General features: G+C 35.6%; 1 long non-coding RNA gene across 2 annotated transcripts; it reads left to right on the plus strand.

Moving 5' to 3' along the window:
- Positions 1-1,325: 1,325 nt before the first annotated feature.
- Positions 1,326-2,467, plus strand: LOC149152662 (uncharacterized). Of its 2 annotated transcripts, none has more exons than XR_016262965.1 (3): positions 1,326-1,685; positions 1,969-2,117; positions 2,240-2,467. It is a non-coding gene; the product is annotated as an uncharacterized LOC149152662 (long non-coding RNA). The 2 variants fall into 2 exon arrangements; XR_016262966.1 differs by having other exon boundaries at positions 1,327-1,685; positions 2,018-2,117.
- The last annotated feature ends 9,294 nt before the right edge of the window (positions 2,468-11,761 follow it).

Here is an 11,761-nt window from a genome sequence, read left to right on the forward strand (position 1 = left end):
GTTTTGGTTGTTCAAATTAACTTTAGGGAGCAGGTGTCTTCCATGTTGTTTATCTTATTCATGTATATTAAGTATCTAATCATATTCATGGTTTCAATGGGAATGACTCACCTAATAAGGAGAATAAGATTGAGTGTATTTCCTTTAATTTTGATATTATAAGTTATAAAATTCTTTTGACTCTATTTCTTGTATATTAAGTACCTAATTATATCCATGGTCTTATAAAGAGCACAAGATTGAGTGTATTTCCTTTAATTTTGATATTATAGATGATAAAATTATTTTGAATCTATTGTATTTTTCTCCAAAAATTTTCAGGAATACTATATCCCAAACTTTACAAGTAAACTAGAGTTAATGAGTCTCAAATAAGAGCTTTTCCTTATTTGATAGGCTAAGTCCCACTAATTACAACAGTGTTCAATGTTAATGGAATGACTCAGATAATAGGGAGAATAAGATTGAGTGTATTTCTTTTAATTTTGATATTATAAGTTATAAAATTCTTTTGACTCTATTTCTTGTATATTAAGTACCTAATTATATCCATGGTCTTAATTGGAATGACTCACCTCTATAAAAAAAAACAAAATTAAGTATATTTCTTTTAATTTTAATATTATAGATTTTAAAATTATTTTGAATCTATTGTATTTTACTCCAAATTTTTTCTGCAATACTATATCCCAAATTTTACAAGTAAACCAGAGTTAATGAGTCTCAAGTAAGAGTTTTTCCTTATTTGATAAGCTAAGCCCCAGTAATTACACTAGTTTTCAACGTGACAATAAGTTTTTTTTTAAATATTAATTTTAAAATATTTATATGAAGACATTTTGTCCAAATTATGATGGTAGTACATGAAAATATAGCAAATGATATTGTTAGGGATCTTGTGCAGACTAAAGTTCTCTGTCCTCTCTAGAAAAGGCACAGTAATATCACATCAGAATTGGCCAATGAGTTTATGGTGGGCCCTTGATCGTATTATGTTTTATCAATAGTTTAAATAAAATGTGAAGTGTACCAACAAATGTGAAATTCCACACCATCATCAACGTTAGTACTTGAGAGACTGCTCTACAAAATTGGGCTGTGTTTCCGCGTGGGACGGTGGACTTGATTGATTCCCATGCTCTAGTCAACGCTCGTGAAGCTACGTTGCCGTTCACAAAAGATAAAAATGAAGGAAGGTACAGTTACAGAGGCATTTCAAGCGGATTCACAAAATCTACGCTAATCACGCTAATGAAACTTCAAGGTGTTTGTCAATTTTAGGGGCTCCCCTACTTTAATCTATGTTTATAAAATGGAAATCAGTCACCGGATAACATTATATCAAGGCTCTCATTTGCCAAATCTTTGTAAACGAGCAGATCTCTCTGATCCGTCTACGGAACAGCTTAGTAGGTTCACAAGATTTCGATGTCGAATATAGCCCACAGGCATAACTTCATTCAGAAATTCTTTCTTTCCTTGCATAGAATGTAACGATACGATAGATCTTTTGACTGCTATTTCTCTTCCATCTGGAGTAGTAACCTCACAGATTCAAACTATAAAGTCCTAATCGAATATATGTATTATGGTCTGCTGCAAATTAGTCGGGGAGACGCAACACACGACCAATGCTACGTTTGCCCTCGCGCTCCACAAAATTATGGGAATTTCGTTGTTGGCAGGTATGGCGTTTTATGCTTCAATCATGTTATCAAAAATATAGCTTCATCGCTCAACTGGATTACGCAGTATTATAGGGTGAGTATGATATCTAGAACTGGATTACACAGTATTATAGAGTGAGTATTCTTTCGCTTGAACGGTCTGTAATGGAACGTTTTTATGCCCGCCCAGTTATTTTAACTTCTTTTTCAAAATATTTTTGATCATTGTCGAAAATTAATACTCATCACAAATATTCTTTAACTGATCACTTATCAAAAGCTTGTGAGGTTTCTTATGTAGCCCATGAATTATTTTGATTATAACCGAGGAAGACTCGCTTATTACGTAGGGTCAGCCAATAGTTTTTACCAGGAAACATTGACAGTTGCAACAGAAAGTGTCCCGGATGAAAACAATATTGCAAAGGGAGGATTTGGCCCGTATACAAGGTATTAGCGCTTACTTTATAATATCATTTATTCCGATAGTCTAGCAGGTAAACTGTTCATTGTACAAGCTTTGGATGTAGTATAAAAGACAATATTCAAGCTAATTACTTCTAACCTCTCAGGGTATTACTCCAAGCAGTCGCTAAGTTGCCGCACTAGAAGAGCTATCCTTGCTATCTATGCAAGGAAAGAAAGAATTTTGAATGGATTTAAGCTTGTGGGCGAAATTGACATTGAAATCTTGTGAACTTACTAGCCTCTTGCATGTATGAGCATTTAGCTAATAAGGACCTCCAAAAAAAAGACCTTGTGATTTCGATTTAAGTTATAAATACTCGATTTAATAATAATTTTGAGTATGTTATGTTATATCATGTAATGTGGAAACAGAGGTAACTAAAAGCAAGTAAACATTTTGTTTTTGCATTATAACGGGTACATTCTAATTCTTATTTGTTTTATTTTGTAAATCTCAATAAGATTGTAATAATTTGTTGTTTAAAATAAATAGTTAATCTCAATATGGTCGATATAAATGGATAAATTAATATCATTTAAAAATTCTTCCTTCTTTAAATACACGTCAAAAACTATTCCTATTCCTTATACACAATTGACTGAACAATATTTTATTTTGGAAGACTTACTTTATCCTGCAACTGCTTCACATACTTTATGGCATCACCAAGCCCAGAGGCTTTCTACTCTGCATTAATTTCCCATTTAAAGCTTTGATATGTAGATGTCTAAGAAAAGAGAAAATTACACTGCTAACTGTGTTTTATCATGTACGGTGTCAAAGTCATAATTATAAACTATATATGTAAACAAAGAGTAAATTCTTCTCATTGACTGAACAATATTTTGGAAGCCTTACTTTATCCTGCAACTACTTCACATAGCGTATTCTTGGGTCAGCGTAGTGAAGACGTTATCATATAGCGCGCTTGCAGAGACAATATTGACAAAGTTGGATTCGAACTCCAACGAAATGGATTGAAGCGGGAAGATTAATGGAAAGGCATTATCCATTCCTCTAGAATGGCAGGAAGGCGAAAGAGAACGCCAACATGGTAGAAAGGGGAAGAGTGGGGAAGTGCCCTGATTTGACTTGTGGCTCTTCCACTTCCACTTATCAACGGGTTTACAAATTTAGAAAAATATTTTTAAGGATAGTAACGCTCAAGAGGAGAGACTTAATGAAATCACACCGATCAATATATTTTTTGGACCAAGCATATTCTCTTAACTCCAACCGATCTATTAATTAAAAAAAAAAACACAGTGCAGGCAGGTTTACATCAGCATGACTTGAAATAAGTACCCTTAAATATAGAATAATATTTTAATTTTTTTAGCAAATTATAATAATTTTTATTATATTTTAAATAAAATTAAAAATATATAATGAATGAGTTAAACTACCATTTATACTTTTGAATTGGTAATGAGTGAGAAATAAGGTGACACATGGCATCCCTCACAAGTTGCCATGTGGACTAATGATGACATGATGATGTTAAGGAAGGAATGACCTATGACCCTAGGATCTGGGTGATATGGATAAGGTCACAAGGGCATCGAGCATTGGACAGTTAATGGTCACATGGTGTGGCCACATAAGACCCATGGCACAAATTTTAATAAAGGCACTCGGTCGATCCAAGTTGAAAGGCAAGATTTGGGACCATCAACCTATTATATATAGATATACTCTGTGTCAAGCATGGTGCGCGTGACTTGTATTCAAAGCTTGATCATCTCAGTGAACAAGACTTGATTCATTGGTGCACCGCTTGTATCTTTGTCGTAAAGGTTGTGGTTTCGATCTCCCGTAGAGGTCTATGTTTTTATTTTTTTGGAAGCTCGAAAGATGACTATGGCATTGCATAATCATGACTGGACGACACCTGAAATCCTGGTTTGAATAGGTTGAGGTCACGTGAGCAACATATTGTATAATCATGGTTTGAATAGGTCAAAACCAGAGCACCCGAAATCCTAGTTTGAACGGGCCTAAACCATTTCACTCGAAATCTTGATTTGAACATGCTAAAGCCACTGCACACGAAATCCTATTTTGAACTGATTGAAGTCACTACACCCAAAATCCTGATTTGAATGGGCTGAAGACACATGAGCAATGCACATCATAGTCATACCCCAGAGTCCTTGCTTGAATGATTGTTTTGAATGCGCCGAAGCCACATAAGCAACACATGGTATAGCCATACTCCAAAGTCCTAATGTGAACTATTCTTTTGAACGAGGCACGTAAAGCTTTGAGTTAGCCAAACCCATGAGAGAAATGGCTCGTCATCCTTGATTGACTGTATAAACGAGATTGGATATCGGAAAGGGTGTGTGTCCATGGCACAGTTAATAACACCGGATACTAAATATAATGAAGGACGAAGGATAGATTAACAAGCCACGGGACATAGTAGAGTTTGTAAGGCGTGTGTGTTGTGGATTTCTTGTCGCAAGTTCGACCCTTAACGGTGAACGTATAATATATTTTTCCATTTTGTCAAGTACTTTACCACTTAAAGTGGTCGGCGCCAGAACCTAGCGGAATTTTGAAAAGCACTTCAAAGGAACAATTAGTCAAATATTTAATTTGATAAAAAGTTTTGGAACAATTAGTCAAATATTTAATTTGATAAAAAGTTTTTGAGAAATGCTTTAAGACCCCTTTGATTTCTTCATAGGAGATGGGGTTGCTTATCATATTAGAATCCTTTGAGTTGAAAAGTCTGGGATATCTTTAGATGAGTTAAAGCCGAGGGACAATATTGTTATGACCAACACCTCTGAACAAGGAATAAAAATGGGTAAGCACTGCTTTATTTTAAATATGATTGATTTGAAACAAATTTTACATCCTCCACCTTTATGGCCCAAATAGAATTTATGTTTCTTAAGTGGGTGGCATAATTATCAAATAATTTTGTATTACCATCCCCCAACTTTATCCATGTCGCTATTCTCTTCAGCCTCCATGACTCCTCAAGTCTCAAAATATGTATTTTTCTAGCTTCTAAAGAGCTCGTCCTATTAGATAACTCCATTAAGTAGTTTGTGTTAAAAAAAAACTTATGAGAGTTGATCATATACTTTCTCCAAGTCATACAGGGCATTTATGAGATCAAATTCCCTGTTATGAAACCAGCTCACAAAAAGATAGAAAAGATAGATCAATGCCTTAGAATTCTTCCTCTTCGAGGGGGCAACCTCCTTTACATTACATAAATGAACAATTCTTGGATGATTCAAATGAAAAAACCTCCTTTCTATATATAGGAGTCTAAGGAGTCACAATATAACCAATCCGACCTAACAATAGTAATATAAAGGCACATAAATAACAATAGAGGGATTCTACGGGGCACAGTAATAATAATATGGGGACAATAGGGGAAGAACAATATTAATAAGGGATACAACTACAATAGTAATGGGGGCATCATTAGTATCATAGGGACCTAACATGCGCCTCTCCTTAAAAAAAAAGTGTTGTCCTTAACGCTTGAGTAGTTTTGGATGCTTCTGTATAAAATTCTCATCCTCCCATGTGGAATCTTCAGTGGATAAGTTCTTCCACTTGATCAGATACTCCGAAATGGATCGATTTCGTAGCTTTCGAGTTCTTGCTTCTATGACTGCTTCCGGTTCCAATATATTTTTTCCTTCCTCGTCAAGTTCTGGAAATATTGTTTGAACTAGGAGCTTGTTGCCTATAACCTTCTTTAAACATGAAACGTGTGCACTCAAGAAGCTGCAGGAAGCTCCAATTTGTATGCCATAGTACCAACCTTTTGCAACTCCTTGTACGGACCATAATACTTTGGTGATAATTTATTATCCTTCTTACCTTGCTTGAGGGACATTTGTTTATATGGTTGTAGCCGTAGGAATACCCAGTAACCTACATCAAAACTTCTTTCACTACGATGTTGATCTGCTTGTTGTTTCATTCTATTATGTGCCAACACAAGGTTATCTTTTAAGAGTTGGAAAACTTGTTGTCGATGCTCGATGTGACGTTCCACTGCTTGAACCTTAGAATTTTCTATTAAATATGATGTGATGGATGGTGGCTGATATCCATAAAGTGTCATAAATGGGGTCATTTTTGTTGCAGTATGGAAGGAAGTGTTATTTTTAAGAAAATAAAAATTGAGTGCCCAACGCACCCACATGCTCAGACATAAACCTACAAAACTCAAAAAAAGAAAGTGACTCAATGCAGGCAGACTCTCTCTGGAGGTACCCTGAGGAAGGGCGAGAAGCTCGTTGATTTAAAAAGAAAAAGAGAGGTTTTCAATATGATTGCAGCTCTGCACAGACCCTTCGTGTGTAGCAAGAACGATGACCAATCAACACAACGACACGTAATGACGCATTCCATTGCAAACATTGAAGCACGAATTGCCAAAGTTTGAAAGCGGCCACGAAGACGAAGAATCCCCACCGTGCAAGTGTGAAGAAAGGCATCTGAATGTCTGATGAAGACAGCAGCCGTGAAGGAGATCACGAAGTTTGAAAGTTTTGAATTTTTTTTCAATAAAAGAAAAAGGTAAATTCCGTTCGCGAAGAGTCCAGGGAAAGGCACACCGAACGCTCACGCAGCCTTCAAGTCTTGGATGGAGCACGAAGTTTAAAGTCACTTGAAGCACAAAGTTTGTTTTACCAGCCAGGCTCGAGCTGCACGAAAAGTCAAAACCTTCAATGGTAATTCTTAACCTTTCCACTCTGTATTCATAAAATTTAAAAACCGAAGCACCTTTTAAGTGATTTTAAAGGCAAGCACCTTTTAAGGAATTTATAAAATGAAAGGCCCCGACTTTGTTTCATAAGTTTTTGTTATAAAGAAAAGGGGCGTTGCATTATTTCGAAGTGATTTTGTTTTTATGAGGTTTTGGAAAAAGTGCATTGTTTTAAATTGATTGCGGGCATAGTAATATTAAAAAAAAAAAAGGAATTGTGAAAGTATTATTTTTGGGTAGAAGTTGAACAAAGGAGTTATCTCATAGATGTTTTAGCGCAGACAATTATATTTTGTTTTGAGTGTTTTCGTGTTGAGTAGTAGTGAGTTAATATTTAACAAATGGGAAAAGTCAAAAAATAAGAAAGTTTAAGTAATAACTAGAATGAATAAAGAAAAGACAATCAAAGAGGTTTGGGAATCTTTAAAAAGAGTTTTTATGTAATGAGGAGTAATCTAATTGAATATGAATAGTTTGGTGAATCTCACTATGCTGAGCAGATGATGAGTTAAGAACTTGCAAAAGAAGCTGAGAAGAACACATAGATGCTAGTAAACCCCACTGCGCAGAGCCATAAGTGGATGAAAATTTGATGAATCCGACAACAGAACTTGCTGATGGCAATTTCATGAATCTGGAAACAGAGCTTGCTTTTGAAAATTTGATGAATCCAACCACAAAGATTTGCTAATAATAATTTGGTGATTCCAGTATCACAGCTTGCTAATGAAAATTTAGTGAATCCAGCATATTCAAAATTTGCAATCCTATTGGTAATATTTGTTGGTTCAAAACTTATGTGTATGTGATAAGTGGATGAAAATTTAATGAATCCAACAACAGAACTTGCTGATGACAATTTCATGAATCTGGAAACAGAACTTGCTTATAAAAATTTGATGAATCCAGCAACAAAATTTGCTAATAATAATTTGGTGTTTCCAATATCACAAGTTGCTCATAAAAATTTGGTGAATCCAACATATTCAAATTCAAAATTTGCAATCCTCTCCGTAATATTTGTCCATCCAAAACCTAGATGTATGGGTGCGGGTGTTGTTATCTTGTTTAACGAAAATTACTCACTAGATTCCGAAAATAGGTAAGCCATTCGCCCCCTTGTTCCTTCTCCAACTCCCAGGCCACTTCATGAATCATGTTGTAATAGATTTTGTAACACGCATTCATATAATCTGGAAGATTTTCTGCTGAGTCTAGGTCCAATACGAAACCAAAAAACTGTTTATAATGACATTTACATCGTTAACCACTTAATAATGTAAAGAACTTTTATATAATCGTTACATTATCAACACCCTAAAATTCCAAACGACGGTTTTATAATTTATTTGTTTGTTTTGCTGCAATCATATGTACCTTCTTAGATCATGGATCAACATAGTGATCGTGCATTCTTGAATTATGTATTCTTGGATTAGCGTAGTGAAGACGGTATCATATAGCGCGCTGGCAGAGACAATATTGACAAAGTTGGATTCGAACTCCAACGAAAGATTCAAGCGGAAAGATTAATGGAAAGGCATTATCCATTCCTGTAGAATGGCAGGAAGGCGAAAGAGAACTCCAACATGGTAGAAAAGGGGAAGAGTGGGGAAGTGCCCTGATTTGACTTGTGGCTCTTCCACTTCCACTTATCAACCGGTTTACAAATTTAGAAAAATATTTTTAAGGATAGTAATGTTCAAGAGGAGAGACTTAATGAAATCACACCAATCAAATTAAATATATATATATATGAATGAGTTAAACTACCATTTATACTTTTGAATAGGTAATGAGTCAGAAATAAGTTGACACATGGCATCCTCACAAGTTGCCATGTGGACTAATGATGACATGATGATGTTAAGGAAGGAATCACCTATAACCCTAAGATCTAGGTCATATGGATAAGGTCACATAGACATCGAGCATTGGATAGTTAATGGTCACATGGTGTGGCCACATAAGACCCATGGCACAGATTTTAATAAAGGCACTCGGTCGATCCAAGTTGAAAGGCAAGATTTGGGACCATCAACCTATTATATCTATATATATATATATATATATATATATATATATATATACACTCTGTGTCAAACATGGTGCACGTGATTTTTATTCAAAGCTTGATCATCTTAGTGAACATGACTTGATTCATTGGTGCAGTGCTTGTATCTTTGTTGTAAAGGTTGTGGTTTCGATCTCCCGTAGAGGTCTATGTTTTTATTTTTTTTTACTTTTTTGGAAGCTCGAAAGATGACTATGGCATTGTATAATCATGACTCGACGACACCTAAAATCCTGGTTTGAATAGGTTGAGGTCACGTGAGCAACATATTGTATAATCATGTTTTGAATAGGTCAAAGCCAGTGCACCCGAAATCCTAGTTTGAATGGGCCGAAACCATTTCACTCAAAATCTTGATTTGAACATGCTAAAGCCACTGCACCCAAAATCCTATTTTGAACTGATCGAAGTCACTACACCCAAAATCCTGATTTGAATGGGCTGAAGACACATGAGCAATGCACAGTATAGTCATACCCCAGAGTCCTTGCTTGAACGATTGTTTTGAATGCACCGAAGCCACGTAAGCAACACATGGTATACCCATACCCCAAAGTCCTAATGTGAACTATTGTTTTGAACAAGGCACATAAAGCTTTGAGTTAGCCAAACCCATGAGAGAAATGGCTCGTCACCATTGATTGACTGTATAGACGAGATTGGATATCGGAAAGGGTGTGTGTCCATGACACAATTAATAACATCGGATACTAAATATAATGAAGGACGAAGGATAGATTAACAAGCCACGGGACATAGCAGAGTTTGTAAGGCGCGTGTGTTGTGGAATTCTTGTCGCAACTTCGACCCTTAACGGTGAACGTATAATATATTTTTCCATTTTGTCAAATACTTTACCACTTAAAGTGGTCGGCGCCACAACCTAGCGGAATTTTGAAAAGCACTTCAAAAGGAACAATTGGTGAAATATTTAATTTGATAAAAAGTTTTTTTTGTTTTGTTTTTTCTCTTTCTAGTTTGGGGTTATTTTCAATTTTTAGGGTCTATATTGATCCAAATTTGATTGTAAATTAAGCTAGGAGATCAAGATTCAAATATGGATGCAGCTAAAGGGGTTTATGCTCTTTTGATGGCCAAAACTTCGTATTTCCTTTTAAAGGCCTAGATGTATGGTGCAGGTACTTTGGATATATGAAGTTCATAATTTTCAATAAAGGGTTTGAACGATTGGATTCAAGATTTTGTTGAAGCAAGATATCGAAAACAACATGACAACTAGGAGGAGTGACTCATATGACGTTTTGACAATAGTATAGGAGTTGCAGTTTGTATGAAAATGTAATGGTTTCAGTTTATATGATAGAGCAATGGTAGCAAGTGTCATGGTAGAAACAATGATTTGGATGGTTGTAGTGTTTATTGTAGGTTTTAACCCTGTACAAAAATTACCTGCAAACAAATTCTTAAAAAATAGAAAAATATACAATGGCGAGAAACAAAAAATAAATACACTGATATTTTCCCCTAGATCCCAAAACCGGGACTACCAGATTTATTTTTTATTATTTTCATTTCAATGTTACAATACATATATATACATGCCAAAGCATTCATAAACCCCAATCCATTAACCCTGGATTAGAACATAACTGTAGTTCCCTTGACGAGATCTACAAAATACCATGGGCAAAAATCATCATGTGCAAAACCCATGCACAAAACCATAGGTAGGTCTACCTACCTAATATAGTCATGGAAAGAATATAACACACACCAAACATTATCTCATTTGTTGTTTTCTTTTCCACACAGGGAGTCACATGAGAGTTTAGTTATTGGTCCAACCCTGCAATGCCCATTGTTTCTTTACACAAAGAAAAATTCTCAATGATCACAGACTTCGTCAATGCATCTACAACATTCTTCAAATTTTCCACCTTTACGAGCAACACCTTCTTGTCCTCAACCATGTCTTTCACAAAGTGATACTGAACATCAATGTGCTTTGTATTTGAATTATAAGCAAGCTTTTTTGCCAAAAAAAATTCACTTTGCCTCTCACAGTATATTCTTATAGCTCATTGTATGAACCCCATACTTGAACACAATCTCTGCAACCAAACTACTTCCTTGCTTGCATGAGTGACTGCCATGTATTCTGCCTCTGTAGTTTAAAGTGCCACTATAGACTGTCTCTTTCTCATCCAACTGACTGCGCTTCCAAATAGGCTGAACACATACCCACTTGTAGATCTTCTCTAATTCAAATCTCCAACCCAGTTTCCATAAACAAAGCCATAGATGTCCAAAACTCTATCCAATCTTGGTCTTCCTTGGTAGCACACACCATAATCACTAGTGCCACACAAATACTTGAAAACCCACTTCACTGCTATCCAAACCTCCTTCCCTAATTTTGACGTAAACCTACTCAATACTCACACTACACGTGCAATGTATGGTCTAGTACAGACCATTGCATACATCAGGCTATCCACTTCACTTGCATATGGAACAAGGGACATGTCCTCTTCCTCTTCTTGTGTCTTGGGACATTATTCGGCAGATAACTTTACACCTACAGGAATAGGAACCTTCACCAGTTTACTATCCTTCATATTAAACCTCTACAATATTGTCTTGACATACTTCCTCTGGTGTAACCGAAGCTTCCTTTTTGCCCAATCTCATTTAATTTCCATGCCAAAAATATAGTTTGCAGCACCAGGATCCTTCATGTCGAATTTGGAGGACAATTGGGTCTTCAAATCATGGGTAATTTATTTATCATTTCCAATCAACAACATATCATCCACATACAAGACAAGATAAATAACATG

The sequence above is a fragment of the Pinus tabuliformis genome, chromosome 9 (genome assembly GCF_031772625.1).
Source record: "Pinus tabuliformis cultivar Carrire ecotype Pingquan chromosome 9, CPIR1, whole genome shotgun sequence".
Lineage (NCBI taxonomy): Eukaryota > Viridiplantae > Streptophyta > Pinopsida > Pinales > Pinaceae > Pinus > Pinus tabuliformis.